The sequence below is a fragment of the Oratosquilla oratoria genome, chromosome 42, assembly GCF_046742065.1.
Source record: "Oratosquilla oratoria isolate Oo_2021 chromosome 42, ASM4674206v1, whole genome shotgun sequence".
Taxonomy (NCBI): domain Eukaryota; kingdom Metazoa; phylum Arthropoda; class Malacostraca; order Stomatopoda; family Squillidae; genus Oratosquilla; species Oratosquilla oratoria.
This window is the reverse complement of record NC_134818.1, coordinates 15,230,902-15,250,901: the sequence shown is the minus strand read 5'-3', so window position 1 is coordinate 15,250,901 and position 20,000 is coordinate 15,230,902.

Here is a 20,000-nt window from a genome sequence, read left to right as displayed (position 1 = left end):
GTAGGGTGACGTTACTTGCAACGGAGGTCGAGGTGACGAAGGTTTATTAAGATTTCACGTTACAAAGTCCACCGAAAGGGTCACCGTCCTAGCCTCCTAATAGGGGGTGGGGGGAAGCTTCGCGACCTTAAACTGTTAAAAGAAATTAATTAATTTATTTATCTATTTACTTTATTTATCTAACCATTTATTCGTTTCAGTGAGTTATTTATTTAATCATTCGTTTATTTATCTACTCGTTTGTTTGTTTATGGAATTGATTATTTTCTTACTTGTTTTTATTGGATCAATTTTATTATTTATTCATTTTGTCTGATGCCAGACTTCCGCTCAGCTGAAGAAATGACCCCATGCTGAGGTGCTAAAGGAATTTCTTAATCTTCAGAATAGTAAAGCTGCGTAGAGATTATATTGTCACATGATTGGGACTATTTTATTTAGCTTACGGAAAGATCTATTGGTCAGTGGATTAGGTGCTAAACATACAGCTGGCAGTGATGATAAAATAATTAATGAATGAATAAGTGGACTTTCCATGTAGCCTTTCTGCAATTGTCTAAGTTCCATACGTAATCGTATAGAAGACTAATAAGATATTAAGAAGTTGAGGAGCATACGCCGGGAGGCGCTGAATAACTGCGACGGAAGTCGTCACCTTTGCCATTTGTATTTGGACTGCTAGGTCAGGTAACAGTCACTCTTGGGAATCGGAGATGAGTACGGGATTCGAACCTACAACTGAGCGAATGCGAGGCCAGCACGCTTCCTATTACGCCACCAAATCATTAAAAAGATGAGGAAATGAAAGAGCCGACACTGCTCAGCAAGACGCAATTAGAAAGTTTGTTGTTGTTTGAAGTTGGGGACAAGATGGATAACGACGTACAATAAATGCCTTCTGGGCTTTGTCGTTTCAACTTTTTGCATCCGTCGACGGTGAAGAACACATGAACTTTAAAACACAGCTGGTGGACAAATCCTTAAATCACGAGGCAATTCGAAAGCTTCCAGAGATTTTCGGGAAGGAAGGTGAGGTTTCAGGTGTTCTTGCACAAGACGGAGAAGAAGAAGAAAGATGGCAAGATAGAAACACTGGCGTGTGCGTGCGTATTTTTTCTCCGTTTGTGTGTATATGTGTATGCGTGCGTATGTTTGCTTACATGTATATATGTATATATATCGGGAGAGTAAGGTAGAAATAATGGAGATATAAAGCGTTGTCAAAAAAATAAGGAAGAGGAATAAAAGGTATAAAGGAAAGACATTTAAAAAATCTACTGCATGTAAAAGAAGAAAGTAATGCAAAAATAAAGTGAAATGCAATGAAAAAGATAAGAGTGAAAATGTGGTAAGAAATCTGTAGAAAAGGAAACTCAATGAGTTAAGATGAAACGACTTCAGATGGATTGCAGTTTTGAAGTCGCCAAGAGCACATGGAACAACGGGGTATGGTAACAGTAGGAGGTTACATGCAAGCTTACAATGAATTCTAGAAAACTAGTTAGGAGAAAGTTCATATCAGAGGAAGATATGCATTGCCATTGCATTATGCAGAGGTGGTGAAAGAGAATGTAAAACGTAAAGATATATATTTCTTTACAATATGCATAGGAAGGAATATGGAAGGATAAGTGACAGGCTTAGGGGTATCATGATAAGACTGGTAAAGAACTGGATGGTTTTAGGAAGTGTTAGCGCCATTATTCTTGACGCGTCATTGTCCTTGACAGCGTTAGTGTCCTTCGAGTCAGCGTTAGCTTGACGACGACATTAGCAAACTCTTCACTCGTTATGCTACAGCCTCTGGAGTTTAGTTCTTGTGAAGTGCACAGTATTAATTTGACTCCCTACAATTGCTTAGTTCTCTTCCAACTTCTTAGTTGTGGCCTCTTAAATCTAACTAACTGCCGCTGCAACCGCGATCATACTTTGTGGTTGTAATGAGTAACAAAATTACTTTCATTGCTCTGGAAGAGCATGGTGGAAAAAAGGGGAACTTAAGTGTCATAGCATTTCCTTGACAATAACCAAAGGATGCATGAAGTACATGAAGGTATTTGCCGGGTTGCAGCTGAGATATTTTGTATATTTTGATGATAACAGATGTTAACGCTACTTGCAATGTGAGGCTCTACTATCAAGTGCATAGATTTGTGTTGCGTTAACAGGGAAACATGACGTTTTCGGTCGTAATTAAAGACATTCTTGCGTAAGCGTACTCTCACATTTCAAATAGAATAGCAGAATCAGTTTGTAACAACCAGTTAGTGTAAGGCAGCTCGCACACCGACGCAACCAGTTGTATGAAACCAGTTGTTTACGACGCCACAACCAGTTGCATTGATTCTATCCTTGAAAGCAACATCTTGCCGAATGTGACACTGAGAAGACCTATATACCAGAAAAATAGTAATAATGAATAACTAAATAATGAAAAAAAAAATGCGTGCGATCGGTTTAATGCAACTCGTGGCGTCGGTGTTCGAGATGCCTTACAATTTTGCAAACAATTTACACGCAATTCAAGCCATTCCATAACCAAACTCACCATATCTGATGACGTCCCCAGGCATGATCTTATTCACATAATTTACTTCTCCGTGAGACCTATTCATCATTACATTAGAAATGTATAAACTATGGCAAGCCACAAGGAACCAACCACGGCGCTATACTGCTCAGTTCTAAACAACAACCTAGTACCCCAAAGCATAATCACTTATCACAAGATAACTATTTCTAACTAGACCAATAACAAAGTACTTTACATAGTACTTTTTGGTATCAATTCAAAATAGAAATTGGTACAAGATACACAAGAGAATCACTAGCTTGCTTCTGATCAAGTCACCATCCAATACGAAGAGAGTATGGCAGCACAAAATTGGCCTGGTGTCAAACATGAAGTGTCTCGAACAGGCACAACTCGTTGTCTTACATACCCTGCACTTACTCTAGTTACAATAAAGATATCTCGAGTAACTTCTGGGTTGTATTGGTGGCTGTGGACGGATTCCTTGAAGTCGTTTTCCTTGCATTTATGTTTGAACCATTCATTTCTCCAGCATTTACATTTACACTATTCAACTCTCCAGCATTTGTGTTAGCACCACTTCGCTCTCCAGTATTTACAGCTGCACTACTCACCTTTCCAGTATTTAAATTTGTAACAGTCACGTCTCCATATTTGTCTTTTTAACATTGACTTCTGCCCCAACTTATCACAAGCCTTTGCCTCCCGCGTGGTGCCTACTCCGTCTTCCCCGTTTTGGGTCGCCCCCTGGTGACGTCTTGAGGACGGAGGTGGAGTAAGAGGAGGAGGGGGAAGAGGAGGAGGAGAAGGAGAAAGAGGAGGAGTAGAAGAAGCATATCCGGTACCTACGACAGAAATGTCGTCAGGACGATTATTTCTCTGCCAAATTGTAAACAGGAATTCAAACACTCGTGAGAGGCGGCTGGGTGGGAGGAATTACTCTTTTCGCTTGGCGTTCCGCAGTTGGAGAGAAGGTTTTGTTCTTCGTGCACTTGGGTTGGAATGATGATGTGCATGGATGGCGTAAAATTTCACATTTTTGAGTAATTGTTTGAAAGTGTATATATGAATTTGGGAATGTGTATGTGTTGTGTGTGTGTGTGTGTGTACGTGCGTGCATGAGTATGTGTATGTGTTTATATGTGTTTGTGTGTTTTTTATGTTTGCCTAATTGTAGAGTATAGGTAAATAAAAACACTATAATCTGCTGCTTCCTTTCTGTTGACCAGATAACCAGCCTTCCCGGATATTCAGCAGTTTATTGATCTTATCCGTGTTTGATTTTATTCCAACTTGTCTTGCCTTTATGGTAATGAAAAAACAAAATCCTCTCATTTGTCAAAAACTGGTTTGTTCTCTTAAGTAGGTAAATTTCCGTGTTTTGAGCCATTAATTTTTTTTCTGTGTTACATTCCTTTTCATGAAAGTTTGTCTCGTGGGAAGATTCACTTAACCCTATCGTTTAGTTCATATACAATATACAATTTATGATAATAATACACTCTTGTTTTTATGTATACTTGGTATAGGGAACGAAGAAAACTGCGTCAAAAATCAAAGAAAACAGAAAAGTTCTAACAATATTGACATGTTGAATTGGTTTTTGATTGGTTAAGATAGGTGTGCCAAGATGTATCATAGAAAGCTGCAATAACAGTGCTTTTACCAATATGAACAAAAGTTAGAAAAATACGTTATATGAGAAACTAGTCAACTGAACTTTCCCAAGTCAGAAAGTGAACCAGAATAGGTTGACTGAAATATACTCTTAGCAACAGAAAAGGAATTTACTATATGGAAAAGGTTAATGAAAACAGGTTAGGTTTAATGTTCCTGCAGAAAGATGTTTAATTAACTGCCATATTTTCAAATATTTACCTTTACATCATACTACTCGGCATAGGCGTTAAAGTTTTAAGGCAGAAATGTCAGTCTTGTGCATGGAGTTGTACATATTTCAATCCTTTTTACATGTAGCTGTTGTACTCAGCTAACACAACTCTTCTTGACGTTAAAATAGTAATAAGTAATGTTGAAAAGAACCTCGGAGCAAGAGAAAGGTCCTTTGTCATTTCAAAGAAACGCGACATCGTTACTTTAGGTACTTGGCTTTTAGCACAGCTTTTGCATGCAATTAGACAAAGAGAGCTGCGACTGCATAACATTAAAACTAGGTCAAGAATCTTGGTTGCATCCATCCGACCACAGATACATTCTCTCTCTCGCGTGCTTGCAAGCAAGTATGCTGGCGCTCAAACATACTCACACGCACACAAGCTTACATTTACACATGTTCACACACATGATCACATAAACACGTGCCCACCGTCTCCGTCTTTTTTGTCTGTCTTTCTCTCTTCTTCTGTTTCTTTCTTCTCTGCCTCCCTCTCCTTCTTTGGCTCTCTGTTTCGCTCTCTTTGTATATATATATATTATATATATATACATATATATATATATATATATATATATATATATATAATATATGTGTGTGTGTGTGTGTGCGTGTTTGAGTGTGTGTGTGTGTGTGTGTGTGGTTTAACGTCGCAAAGTCTTCCAATCGAAAGGCTAGGACGATGCCCCTTTCAGGGGAATTTGTAGCGCGGAATTTAATAAACCATGCCCGTGGTTCAACTTCGCCGGTGGCAAGATTCGAATCGCCACCCCATCGACCTTCGCCGCAAGTAAGGACGCCCTAACCCGCTCACCCATGTGTGTGTGTATATATATATATATATATATATATATATATATATATATATATATCTATATATATATATATATATATATATATTATATTATTGTATGGACAGCAGTGTTATAAATTTTGCAGAAGATTGTATTCTTAGGGAATGAAAAAAGAACCTTAATTGATTAAAATTAACAGCACTGCCTTGTACTCAAATGCACATCCGTGTGTACGAAGAATATAGTGCTCAAAAGCACAATGTACATAAAAACAACAGTATTCAAAGACACCTTAATGTGTGCTGAGAGTACAACATGTACTATATACAATGCCAAGACGTTTATATAAGAGCTTCTTTGTTTGTCCGAGAACGATAGTGAGACAACAGGAGCGTCAGTTATATAAATAAGCTTAACACAAAGTCCACAATGAGGCTACCCATGCGTGCGTGCGTAAGTACTGGAGAGAGAGAAAGTGTGTGCGTGCGTGTGTGTGTGTGTGTGTGTGTGTGTGTGTGTGTGTGTGTGTGTGTGTGTGTGTGTGTGTGTGTGTGTGTGTGTGTGTGTGTGCGTATACATGTATTTGTTAATCCAACACAGTAGCAGTAAGAATTATATGAATTGTGTATTTCTAGTGTAACTGCATTTGTTCATATGTTATTGAATAAAAAGTGCTCGATCTGTCGCCTCATTTTGCTCGCAATAGAAACTCACACAAACTCAAGTCCCTAATGGTATCATTATAACGTATTTTTGGTGATGCTATTGCTGAAGGTGATAGTGCTGATGTAGGTGTTGTTTTTGCCGTAGTAGTCGTTGTTGTTATTGTTGTCGTGGTTGTAATTGTTGTCGTTGTTGTTGTTCTTGTTACAGAAGTAGCCTCCCTAGCCCAATAGAGAATTTTGTTGTAGCATAAGACTGCTTTGGATGAACAGAAAGTTAAACTTAGGCGCTTCAGACCCACAAAACAAGTATAATGAAGACAAAAAAAAAAAAAAGACAAAAAAATCTTGAGTGTAATGTAAGATTTCTTCCACTTCTGGGCACTCTAATGTCCGATATCTTTTTGGGACTGTGGAAGTGATATCTTTCTAGCCGTACATCCATGACGTTCATCGACTATAGCATTCAGAAGTGAAATAAATTGTACAGAGACAAATGACTGCCAAATGTAATATCTTTACTGTAACGCCATGCCATTTGTGACATAAAAAGTTTATCAATAAGTATCCTATATATTTGTCTATAAATTGATGTCGCTGAAGGATGCTTACTTAATTTTTGCAACATAGCAATACCAAGGAGTCTCTTAAAGGTATGGGATATGTTGTGACGTGTTCTGCCAAACAAACCTCGGTGCGCGCCTCTCTCTCTTCTCTCTCTCTCTCTATCTCTATCTCTCTCTCTCTCTCTCTCTCTCTCTCTCTCTCTCTCTCTCTCTCTCTCTCTCTCTCTCTCTCTCTCTCTCTCTCTCTCTCTCTCTCTCTCTCTCTCTCTCTCTCTCTCTCTCTTCCTCTCTCTCTCTCTTCCTCTCTCTCTCTCCCTCTCTACCTTTCTTTCACCCCTCTCCCTCTGTCTCTCTCATTTCCCATGTAAGTGTTAATTGAAAATTTAATTTTTTATATTCTATTTATAGTAAAGGAAGCTATATAGTACAATTAGTATTGTTTTTTACGATTATAACAATGATTAGCCACCCCATTCCACCTGTCTCACTTGCGAGACCTCGGTGTGGCAATATGGGGAAAAAGCACTGTCGCGTGTAATACAATTTATTCAAATCGTTGCTGCAACCCTAAAAAGTGATATTGTACTAAACAGCTTCCTTTATTACATACAGATTATAGAAAAATAGCACTTGGTAAATGAAAAAGAGAGTCATGTACTAAGTAGACTGTAGCAACTAGTAATCCATTTATCATAAGACAAAGACGACACAAACTTTGGAAAATGACCGCATATGGCAACATTGTATACAAAAATATTGAGTCTCAAGTTGTATGACGCCATACGTACCAGACTGGGTCATCCAGTGCACATCCCCAACGGAGCGTGAGAGAGACCAGTGACGCGTATCGGGAGGCACTAAAGCGTATAGAATCGTGAGAAAAGCGTGAGAGAGTGCCATGGTGAACACAATAGTGCCAGTAAGTGTAAAGAAGCCATAGCGTGGAAAGGATGCTATCGTTTATGCAGAGACCGGGTGTTAAGCTTATCATAGTGTCTGAGGCTCTTATGGCGTTGTGCTTATGATAGTACGTAAGAACGCGAGGGACGTAAACTATACTAGATACAAAGCTTCCACATAAATCTGTAGCCCAACCCTTAGGCACGACTAACGCCAGATGATTCTATTCAGCTGAGGAAAACGTAAGCCAAAAAGAGTCTTCGAAATTTTCGTTTCTTCCAAGGTCGCCATGATTGAAATTCCTTGTGTTTGTGATGTTTCTCAATATCCATTGCCCCAAGGAAGGATGCCCCTTCGGCCCGGTGGCACGTATTTCAAACTTAAACGACGGATGTGCATTGGGGGGACGGGAAGAAGAGGATTGAGAAGCATCTTTTCTGAATGAAATTGCCAGTTGACAGAAAAAATGTCCCAAGATTAATGCCTTCAGCCCCATGTAAAATCGGGCGATTTTATACAACTGAGAGGTTAAGGATAATCCTGAAGGAGGTTGCTTTTGATAGTGACCTTCTTCAGATCATATTCCGATCCCTCAATCGATTAGAATAGCATCTCAGCCAGAAGAAACTCAACGAATTGCGGAGTTAACCCATAATAAGACAGACAAAACTCTACGGGGATGTGCCGACATATTTCAATAACGTGCCTTGATATATTATTTAATTAGAAAACGCCATAGTTAAGACTAATTTAGACAAAATTCATAGTTGTTGTGATCTGTCATGATATACTTGTAATATTGGATTGTCATCGCCCCCCAAAAAAGCCTGTACATTATTATTCAACTCGGTTTTTTTTTTAATTACTCTGAACTTTATTTAATCATATAATGACTAAAACATTGAGTTCAGGGACAAAAGAGGATTACTGTTCCTGATGAAAATGCAATATTGTGGTCATGGCTTAAGTTTAAAGCACAATTAGAGCTGGTGGTATTGTCATTACCGTGATCATAAGCAAAGCAAATGACGCTCATAAGGAAAACGCTAAGGTAAGTATTTCGTTTTTACTTGTTCATTCATTTATTTATATATTTGCTAATTCTTGAGGAGGATGTTTGTTACTGAAATGTTAATGCATTTATTTGTTTACATGTTAACTTATCTATTTGTTAATTTGGTTATACTTATTCCGTTTATATGTTTATGGTTATTTTTTATCTTTATTTTACTGTTTATTTTATATATTTTTATTCCATGTTATTTCAGACACACACACACACACACACACACACACACACACACACACACACACACACACACACACACACACACATATATATATATATATATATATATATATATATATATATATATATATATATATTCTAGGGAGACACTCTTTATTACTCATTGAAATATGTTGACAAAAGTAGTATGGCGTAAAATGAGCACAACTTCGTACAAAATACACGTAAAAGGCGTTTAGACCCTCCACTGCTGGCGCGGATACCCTCGAAAGCTATTCATGAATGCGGCTATCAAAGACCGCAGAGGGAGAAGCACTTCGAGATTGGAGATAGGGTGAAGTCAACCGTTGAAGGTGTTGCAACCAATTGCTGACGTAACATCATTGAATAAAGAAGTGGGAGACACTGTCAGAGTTCGGGAGGCGAAGAGGAAGAGGAGGATGGGAAAAGGAGGAGGGAGGAAAGAGGAACGAAAGGAAGAAGGGAAGGTTGAGGAGAAGAGGAAGGAAAAGAGGAAAGGAAGGGAGGCAGTTAAGTTTGGAAGAAGGGTCGTGTATTTGATCTTGAGTGGGTATTGAGGATTGTCTTTTACCCTTGCTACTCAAGCATAAGATCATAAGATAAGATGGGGAACTTTGACCGTAGATAATTGCCTCTAAAGTGGAGTTCCTCATCTATTTCTCTTTAACCAGAGGGTCTCCTCGATAGATGGCTGTACTTGTCACTGTACCCCAGTGTTTACAAATATAGGGTATGTGCTTTTATGGATGAATTGTGGATAAAGGAAATAGAGGAATAGATAAGAAGATGCAGACGTGCGTAGGGACCAGAATGAATGAAGGATATTAATTTATTGGGATTAATGGGCAGATTGTTGTGCTGGGAAAAAAGAAGATGCTTTACGTTAGAACAGTATGAAAAAGCATTTGCGCCATCATACGCGTTCGCTCGAGCGAGTGTGTGTTTCTATTTGTGGAACTATGTGTCTGTGCATGTTTGCTTCTGAAAGAGAGAGTAAGAGATTGAAGAAAAGTGAGACGAAGGAGAGAGCGCGCGAGAGGAAAAGGAAGAGAATCCCTGCAGTTTCTAAGTATGTTTGTGTGTCAGCGTGTGTCTATGGGTCCCAATACATCATTTTGCAGAGGCCCGAGTATATTACAGTCCAAAAAGAAAGGGTGTCTGCTGGAGTGACGCTGCCTAGGGGCTGTGATGGATGGCCGCACGAGGAATGATTGTGAGGATCCGGGGCCACGGTTACGGGGCCGGGGGGGGGGGGGTAACGGGGTAGGTGTGGGGGAATAGGGGAATATGAGGTGGATGAAGAGGGGAATTAGGAGGTGGGGGAAGGGGAATTAGGAGGTGGGGAAGAGGGGGTAGGAGGTGAGGGAAGGAGGGTAGGAAGTGGAGGAAGTGGGACAGAATTGGGGGAAGAAGGGAGGTTAGGTATACGAAGGGGGGTAGGAGGTGAGGAAAGGGTGTTTTTTAGACTGAATGAGGCCCTCGACGGGCGAGACCCCCCGTGCATTACCACATCGGGGCCTCAGCTCTGTAAGGTGGCTTGTCTTTCGTTGGAGCGAAGTACTTAGTTTCTCACTGTTAAAGTGAAATGGTAAGTAGTATAGAAGCTGAAACAAGAGCGAAACAAACCCCTCAAGTTCAGTGAAATCGCCTCACTTGTGAACACAGCATAAGATTGTCGTAAGATAAGGAAAGAAGCATCATAGATTTCACGCCTTGAGGAAAGAAGACGGAGTGAGAGACGCAGTGAGATGGGTTTACGTGATAGCTTCTTCCGTGAGACTGAACAACAGTATGAAACTTCACGGTGGGATATAGGAAAGCGAGCTAGACCCTCATGCTGTGAAATAGCTTTCACTGTGATTTAAAACTTCACAGAACGTGACACATCTCGTAAATTGTGTTTGCGTAGGAGCCCCGTGAGATGCTGAATTAAGGAAAGTGTATAAAATGCAACAACCACGATACACCGTGAGATGGTAAGGCGTGAGAACTCACACCGTAAAGTAAGATGGCATGAGAATCGCATACTGTATTAATTATATAATTCAGGGCGAAGTCTACGTCGTGAGCTAGTGCAGCATGTAACCCACGCCATGATATAAGAGCGACGTGAGAGCCTCATCGTGAAACAGAAGAGACGCGTGAGGGGCTCACCGTGAGTTGGTGATAAATGACGTGTCCCTAACACAGTGGAGTTCCGCTTAAAACGCAAAGATGGCTGATTGATAGTGCAAGTGTTGGTACACGGCCGAAAGGGTGACGAAGAGATGAGAGACGAAGAGATTAGAGGCGAAGAGGTGAGAGGCGAAGATATGAGGGACAAAGAGATGAGAGGAGAATAGGAGGGAAGGCGAAGAAGAGGGAAGGCAAGGAGGGGAGCAACTAAGAGGAGGGGAGCAACGAAGAGGAGGGGAGCAACGAAGAGGAGGGGAGCAACGAAGAGGAGGGGGCAACGAAGAGAAGGGGAGCAACGAAGAGGAGGGGAGCAACGAAGAGGAGGGGAGCAACGAAGAGGAGGGAAGTAACAAAGAGGAGGGGAGCAACAAAGAAGAGAGGGAGCAACGAAGAGGAGGGGAGCAACGAAGAGGAGGGGGGCAACAAAGAGGAGGGGAGCAACAAAGAGGAGGGGACAACGAAAGAGGAGGGGAGGAGCCAAGAGGAGGGAGCAACGAAGAGGAGGGGACAACGAAAGAGGAGGGGAGGAGCGAAGAGGAGGGGGCAACGAAGATGAGGGGGGCAACGAAGAGGAGGGGGGCAACGAAGAGGAGGGGAGCAACGAAGAGGAGGGGAGCAACGAAGAGGAGGTGAGCAACGAAGAGGAGGGAAGCAACAAAGAGGAGGGGAGCAACAAAGAAGAGAGGGAGCAACGAAGAGGAGGGGAGCAACGAAGAGGATGGGGGCAACAAAGAGGAGAGGGGAACGAAGAGGAGGGGGGCAACAAAGAGGAGGGGAGGAGCGAAGACGAGGTGAGCAACGAAGAGGAGGGGACAACGAAAGAGGAGGGGAGGAGCGAAGAGGAGGGGGGCAACGAAGAGGAGGGGAGCAACGAAGAGGAGGAGAACAACGAAGAGGAGGGGAGCAACGAAGAGGAGGGGAGGAGCGAAGAGGAGGGGGCAGCGAAGAGGAGGGGTGGCAACGAAGAGGAGGGGAGCAACGAAAAAAGTCGAAAAGAGAAGGAAACTGTCAAGGAGAACAGAGAACAGAATTGAGAGACCTGAGAGGGTTAGGGAGCGAGGAGGGAAGGTGAAGTGAGGAAAGAGAGGGAGAGACAGCAGAAGGGAAAGAGAGAGAAAAAATAAGGGTAAGAGAGAGGGAGAGAAAATGAAGAGGAAGGAAAGGGGAATAGAAAGACTTTGGAAAAAGGAAGAAAGGGAGAGAATTGAAGGGAGATGAAGTAATCGAAGATAAAAGGAAAGTATAGAAAACGAGGATGATAAGAAAGGTAAATTTGAGGAGATACTGAAAAAAAGCTATGGGATAAGGGAAGGTGAGAGGGACAGAGCGAGACAACATGTAGTGGAAGAGAGAGAAAATGAAAATAAGGAAAGAACAAAAGAGAGACAAACTTCTCCAGTAAGAGAAACAAGGAAATGGAGAGGTCGAGAAGAGACCTGAAGAAAATGGCGAGAAAGGAGAAGATTAGAGTAAAAGGGAGGGAGATATCATTCGAAATAAATGGACCTGTACATGCGTGGGCTATTGTCTCGGGGACCTAGAAGATGATGTGTAGCAAAATCCGGAGTGGCCATGTCTCATTTGGAAGAACACTCAGGGAAGAGATCATTTGAATCATGACCCTTCCATGTGGCAAAAATAGATGATACAGTGGTCCAGTATATAGAAATACATTGGTTGGCGTTCTTGTGGTTTTGATCCTCGTGCCTGTGGTTGTTATGTACGAGTATGTGGTGATTACGATGGTGATGGTTGTGGATGCGGTGAAGTTGTTGGTGATGAATGTGGTGGTGGCGGTGGTTGTGGTTGTGGTTGTAGTTGTGGTTGCATTTGCGGTGGTGGTTGTAGATGTGGTGATGGTTGTAGTTAAGGTGGTTGTAGATGTGGTGATGCTGTGTGGTTGTGTATAGTTGTGGTAGTGGTAGTTTGTGAAGGTGGTTATGTGTAGTGGTGGTGGTGTGTAGGGGTGGTGTTGTGGTGGTAGTTATGGCGGTAGTATTTGTGTTGGTGGTCGTAGTAATAATGACTCTAAGATAAATCACACAAGGAACGTGCACTTCGTTTATTTCTTCAACTGATTCGAAAAGTTTGAACTATGTTATTGGAAAAAGTCTCTTCGAGGGGAAAAAAACGAAGGGGAGTGAGAGAGTAGGAGAAAAACCGAGAGAAACTAACACTGAGAAGTTAAGGTACACGGAAAATTTAGTTACGAGAGTTTAGAACACAACATCCATCACTTTGCCGAAGTAACACACTTTACCTTTTTCATATTCATTAAAATATGCTGACGTTCTAAACATTTTAACTAAATGAGAGTGGTATTGAATTTCTTAAAGAAAATATCTTTTAGGTCGTGGTTTATCTATTATTCACGAGATTGAAAGTCGTATTCAGTGGACTGAAAAACTGCATTTTTGTTAGCCTTAAGTAATGCTAGACAGTTAATTGGAAGTCAACATATTCCATATTAAATATGTTTTTTAAATCTTATCGTATTTCTTGTTTGACATATTGAGAGCTGTATTAGAGATATATTACATGAACTTAAAAAGCTAACTTCATACGTCCATTCACGAAAGGAATCTTAGGAAATGAGAATTTCAACAGTTTGTAATTCAAAGCAAATTTGTTGTATCATCCATGAAAATTTTTGATAGAAATATAAGAAGAAGAAGAAATGCATACTATGAGAAAAAATGTCTTGGGGGAACCAAAAATAGAAACAACAGTTATAAAAGAAGAAGACACTATGATATGAATACGAATTGGGGTAGGAGACGAGGAGAAAAGCTGTAAGAGATAGTAAGTTGGAGAGGTAGTGGAGGAGATTTGGAGAAAAGGGGAATGGGAGAAAACGGCCGCAGATAGTAAGGATGTAGCGGGGGAGAAAATTGGAGAGAGGAAATTGAGGGCACAGAGAGTAGGGGGCAAAAGCCTAAGGGGGAGGGAACTGTCGGAGAAGGGGAAGAGAGAAACCAATCTCTAATTGTTGAGAATTGTAGGGAGGAAACTGGGGCGGGGGGGATGGTGGACGAGGGATTGGGGGACTACTCTTAAATTGGAAGAGAAGGTGGGGGTCAGTGTTTGTAAAGCCTTGACAGTATCATCACGTCGACGTAATTTAAAGCTTTGGTTATGACTAATGTCTTAGTATGTGTATGCATGTGTACTCGTAAATGTCACTTGCAATAACTATAAGCTCAAACACGAGATAATGTGTGTGTCAGTGCGAGTCGGTGTGTGAATTGGTGAGTGAGGGTGTTGAGAGTCTGTGTGTGTATGTGTGTGTGTTTATGTGTGGGTGAGCAAGTGAGTGAGATAGAGAGATAGAGAGGGAGAGATAGGGAAAGAGTGCGTAGGTGCGTGGTTGCGTGCGTGTGTTTTGTGTGTGTTTCGTGTAGCGGGTGTCTTTGAATGCTCGAGTCGGTTCATTGGTTAAAGAGAGAGTGGGAGTGTAAGTGTCAAGAGACTCGGCTAGTGCGTGGATGGCAGACAGTGGTGTCGTTTGCATCACAAACATTCGAGACAAAGAGGAGGACGAAGAAGCAAATAGCAAAGTGGTGCTGAACGAGTTAAGTGTATTGGTGTGGTTGTCTTTGTAGCTGTTTGTTGTCGGAGTTGTAATTGTGGCTGCAGTGGGCGTTGAAGGTAGTGTGGTCATGGTGGTAGGATTGATGATGGGGATGGTGGTAGGGTTAGTGGTGGTGGTGTTGGTGGAACTGGCGATGGTGATGTTGACAGAGATGGTGGTATTGTTGGTGATGATATTGGTGGTGATGATAGTGGTGGTGGTGTTGATCCTGGTGGAAATGATGTTCGTGGTGGCGTTGGTGGTGATGATGTTGGAGAAAGTGATGTTGGTGTTGGCCATGGTAGTGGCAATGTCATCGGTGGTGGTGTTGACGGTCTTGGTGTAAATGGTGTTGGAAGAGGTGTTGTTGTTGTTATAAGCCTGGGCTGCGACTCGATGCATAAGACACACAGTGAGAGCTTGAAGGCTACGAGTGTAATAAAACAAGATAGCACGAGCTTCCTTGACGAATGTGTTTATCCCCTTCAACACTGCAACACACCTAATGGACATTTATTCCAACTCAATAAAGCCGATTTTACATATTCATAAGCGAAGAAATGCAACCATCAAGGCTCTACAAATGAAAACTCACCACTTACCTTTGTGTGGGAACCCAGGTGCTTAAAACCAAGTTTTAAAAGAGTATCAAGTAGGTTACCACGTTGAGGAGGTTAAACCAATTTTATCTTTGTGAGAGGATGGTGGGGGTGGAGGGTGAGAAGGAGTTGTAGGGAAGTAAAGGCCCACCAAAAGGGAAACCAGTTTACATACTTCAGTACTTAAGTACTGTGTTCTAAAGTATATACCCAACACGCGCACACACACACACACACACACACACACACACACACACACACACACACACACACACACACACACACACACACACACACACACACACACACACACACACATATATATATATATATATATATATATATATATATATATATATATATATATATATATATATACACATACACACTGAATGGTTCCCAGTGATCAATTAGTATCTTTTTAGCTGGGTTCGAGCCCTCGGCTCGTCTACGTTTCAATTTCCAACGGATGCTTCCTTCGAGCGATTCTCAGTCTCGTTTGCGATGGTATGGAATTAAAAGTGATATATGATTGAAAAAGATACATATACAGACATGACAGAATTGAATAGACACCAAGAGAAATCGTTTAATTGATCAAACAAGCAATTGATACAATAAAAGTGCTTATAAATGGTCATAATGTAAATAACTAATACTTGGTTGACATCCCCTTTGCTTATTTTAATGCAAGGACCCTTCTAGGCATGCTAGTGATTAGTTCACAAATATCATCTTGAGGGATTTCTTGCCATGTTTCGGGCTTTGAAGATGGCTTCTTGTACTTTTTGCGAAGTTGTCGGTCTAATATGCCCCAGAGGTGTTCAATAGGGCTCATATCCGGGGACTGACTTGGCCATGGAAGTTTCGTAATCCCATTTTAGCTCAACGAATTTTGTGTTGCTTGAGCTGTGTGACAAGGAGCTTCATCTTCCATAAATAGGAAGACATTTTTTCTCATTCTACCACTGAAGAATATTGGAATAAGTCCTTCCTTTAATATAGAAACATATTTGCCTGAATTGATGTTTCCTTGACACTCCACAAGCTCTGATCGACCATCATTTCAAATTGCACCCCACACCATTATTGAAATGCCCCATGTTTCACTGTTGGCTGCAGTCTTTTGAGGTCAAACTCTTGACTACAGAGTCTCCAGACCCGCACTCTTCCACTACCAGAGAATAATGCGTATCATAACTCATCAGAGAAAATTTCAGTGCTCCAAAAGGCCACATGTCTCTCCATCTCAACAGCCCAATCCTTTCATCGCTTGATGTTGGCTGGACGAAGGAGTGGTTTCCTTCTTGCAGCTCTGCCATAGTAACCCAGCTTGAAGAGATTCCTGACAGCTGTTCTGGGACTGACAAATGTGCTACTATGTCAGAGGCCTTACAACGTGGATCCTCTTCGACATTTCTTTTGACAAGACGCAAGGTTCTTCTGAGGGCCCGGGACGACTTGAATGAGGTTTTGTGCCCTTCTAGCTCTCCGTGGTGAATTGTACGATCACTTTATTAACAGTAGAAAGGGGTATTGACAGATTTTCAGATATATTGTGTTGACCAAGTCCACCTTCATGTTTACCCACAATTAGACCTCGCTGTAATTTAGAGAGGTCTACTGCTCCTTTGGTTTGTGGCATGTTCGATTAATCTTGTATGTAATCTGAAACATAAATCTAGGTAAATATAACATATTAGGGAAATTTGAATAACATTAAGCTTTAAATAAGAGCAGAAATGCATTTTTCTTGGTGTCTATTTAATTCTGTCATGTCTGTGTGTGTATATATATATATATATATATATATATATATATATATATATATATATATATATAACTTTTATACACTTCATTACCTTTCTCCTACATTCTCCCCCTCTCCTCCACTCTCCTTTTTCCACTCTTCTCTTCTTTTCTCTTCATTTTTCCAAATCCCACCCTCTCTTCCCCCTTCTATCCCCGTTCCCTTTCTCCTGCCCTTCCTCATTCGCTTTTCTATGATCTTCATCCCTCTCCTTCACTCCTCCCACTCCTTCCACCTTCCCCTTCTCTTTTCCCATTCCTATCCTCCTACAAGTCCCTTCCTCCTCCTCCTTCTCCTCCTCACCCTTTCTCCTCCCTCTTCACCTCCTCTATTTCCTTTTATATCCTTCTCTATCCTTCCACAATTCCGTTCCCACTCCTCACCTTTTCTTACACTCCTTCCCTCTTCCCGTTCCCCCTTTCCATCTCTATCCTCCCACAATTAGCTTCCCCCTTTCTCTCCGGTCTTCCCGCCCCGACGTTGCCCCCAACCCGGAGGCAAGTCCCGCAATCCCGAAGACGGGATGGAGGCGTCACCACCGCCGCCGCCGGGATTGGCTTCTTTCTTTCCGCGACAAGATGGATATCTGTCTCCGAGTCGCCCTTCTTCATGTTGAATCCGGGGATACTAGAACCATGATTTTAAGGAAATGTGTATTCTGTTTGTCTTTGTACTTATATTTGTTTGTATGCATAACTTGTATGTATTTATGTGTATGTATGTATACATGTACACCAGAACCACGATTTTGAGAAAATGTGTATTGTGTTTGTGTACTTGTATTGGTTTGTATGCGTAACATGTATGTATTTGTGTGTATGTATGTATATGTTACTGTAAGAACACGTACCTAGGGATTACGCGTAATCCCTGAATGTTTCAGTGAATACGCGTAATCCCCGTTTCACTAACCTAACCGAACCTAACCTAACCTAACCTAACCTAACCTAACCTAAGGTTAGGTTAGGTTAGGTTAGGTTAGTGAAACGGGGATTACGCGTATTCACTGAAACATTCAGGGATTACGCGTAATCCCTTGGTACGTGTTCTTACTGTAACATATACAGGTATGGAGGTACGTATATACTTTTATGTATGTATATAAGTGCGCATTTAGATATGTGCGTAAATACTAGTATGTATGTATGTATGTGCAGTATGCATGAATGAATGAATGGAGGTATGTAATGAAGTGGAATCGAGAAGAAGTTGAAGATTTTCTCATTTGTCGCTTTGTTTTTGTGACTAAAAGCTACTCCGGGAAGGATTACAAAGGCGGAGCATGCCGACAGGAGACCTTTTGGTCCATATCTAGGTCGGATGCGAAAAAAAACATAATGATAAACAAATAAATGAATAAATAAAAACTATAATAATGTAAATAATAAATAAAATACATAAATGCATAGGTATACTTAGATAATAAACAGGTAAATAGTAAATAATAATAAATGAGAATCAAATAAATAATAATAAACAAACGGACAAATGATAACAAAAAAATCTTCATTGAATAGTCGAACAATTTGAAAAAAGGGACTTGACGTCATTATGTGATCACTTAACGTCATCCCTGTGTCGTTCTTCTATGGAAGCGGTATGTATATGAAGCAAAGACGATAGCTTTGAGTTCCGTGCGGTGGAGCTTATTTCAATTTGTTACAATGACACACAACTTGTCGGATGGCTTGCCGTAACAAAGACTCGGTATAATTAGAACAGAGACTGAGCTAACCTAGTACCGTCGGGGAACTACCAGGTCGTAGTCCAAGTCGTTTCTTTTGTACGACCTGGCTGGCTCAAAGCTATCGTTTTAATAATAAGCCGTCGCTAATGCAAAGGTGCAAGTCCTTGCGGTGGAGCTTATTTCTATTTGTTACAATGACACAACTTGTCGAATGGCTCGCAATAAAATAGATTCGATGAAATTAGAATTGAGACTGAGCTAGACTAGTGTCGCCGGGGTACCAGGTCGTAGTCCAGGTCGTTCATATTTTACGGCCTGTCTGGGTGGAAGCTGTCGTCTTTGCTTCATAATAAGCAGTCGCTAAGGCAAAGGTGCAAATCCTTGCGGTGGAGCTTATTTCTATTTGTCACGATGACACAGAACTTGTCGGATGACTCACCATAATAAAGACTGGGTGAAATTAGAATAGAGACTGAGCTAAGCCTACCACCGTCGGGGAGCTACCAGGTCGTAGTCAATGTCGTTCCTTTTGTACGTCCTTGCTGGATCAAAGCTGTCGTCCTTGCTTCATAGTAAGCAGTCGCTAAGGTGAAGGTTCGAGTCCTTGCACTGTGTGTGTGTGTGTGTTTGTGTGTTATATACATATGTTTATATATATATATATATATATATATATATATGTGTGTGTGTGTGTGTGTGTGTGTGTGTGTGTGTGTGTGTGTGTGTGTGTGTGTGTGTGTGTGTGTGTGTGTGTGTGTGTGTGTGTGTGTGTGTGCAAAGAAATCACAAAACACACGTAAATAACTATTTTTGCAGAAACCACCGGGAAATTGAAAAAAAAAAAACAGATACCGAACGTTTTCGTCTAGTAAGACATTTTCAAAGGTACAGAAAAGCAATACAGAAAGAAACAATATATATATAAGAAGACAGAAGATATTCGGAAAGGTCCCATGTTACATATTATCACACACAATTTTGTCAATTATAAAATTGTCCAATTTAAATAAACCCAAACTCAAGTTCATATTATTTCCAAAATTTCTTTTTATGAAACAAGATTCAATAATAGTTCTTTCTATAATATTATTACAAGAAGTAATTACTTTAGAATTTCCCCAGTCAATATTATGACCATAATCTCTTTGGTGGACAAATAATCCACTTGACCTTTGCCCTGTTCCAATACTATATTTATGTTGGCTTATTCTTTTATCTAAGCCTTTGCCCTTATACTCTGTGTATATATTCTTGTGTCCTTTTTTCATTTTTATGTGCCCTGAGAATGTCTGAATAGACGAAAGCGCTTGGCCATCAGTTTATCTTTTTCCTTGGTGGCTTTTCTGCATATTTAGAATCACGAGTTTATGTGATTTCTCATGCATGTATATATACATATATATATATATATATATAATATATATATATATATAATATATATATATGATATATGAATTTGTGTTAAAACAAATGTTTCCTTCAGTCCGAAAGATTTAATTTTTCACTCCATCTCGTACACAATTCCCCCCGAAGCCTTTC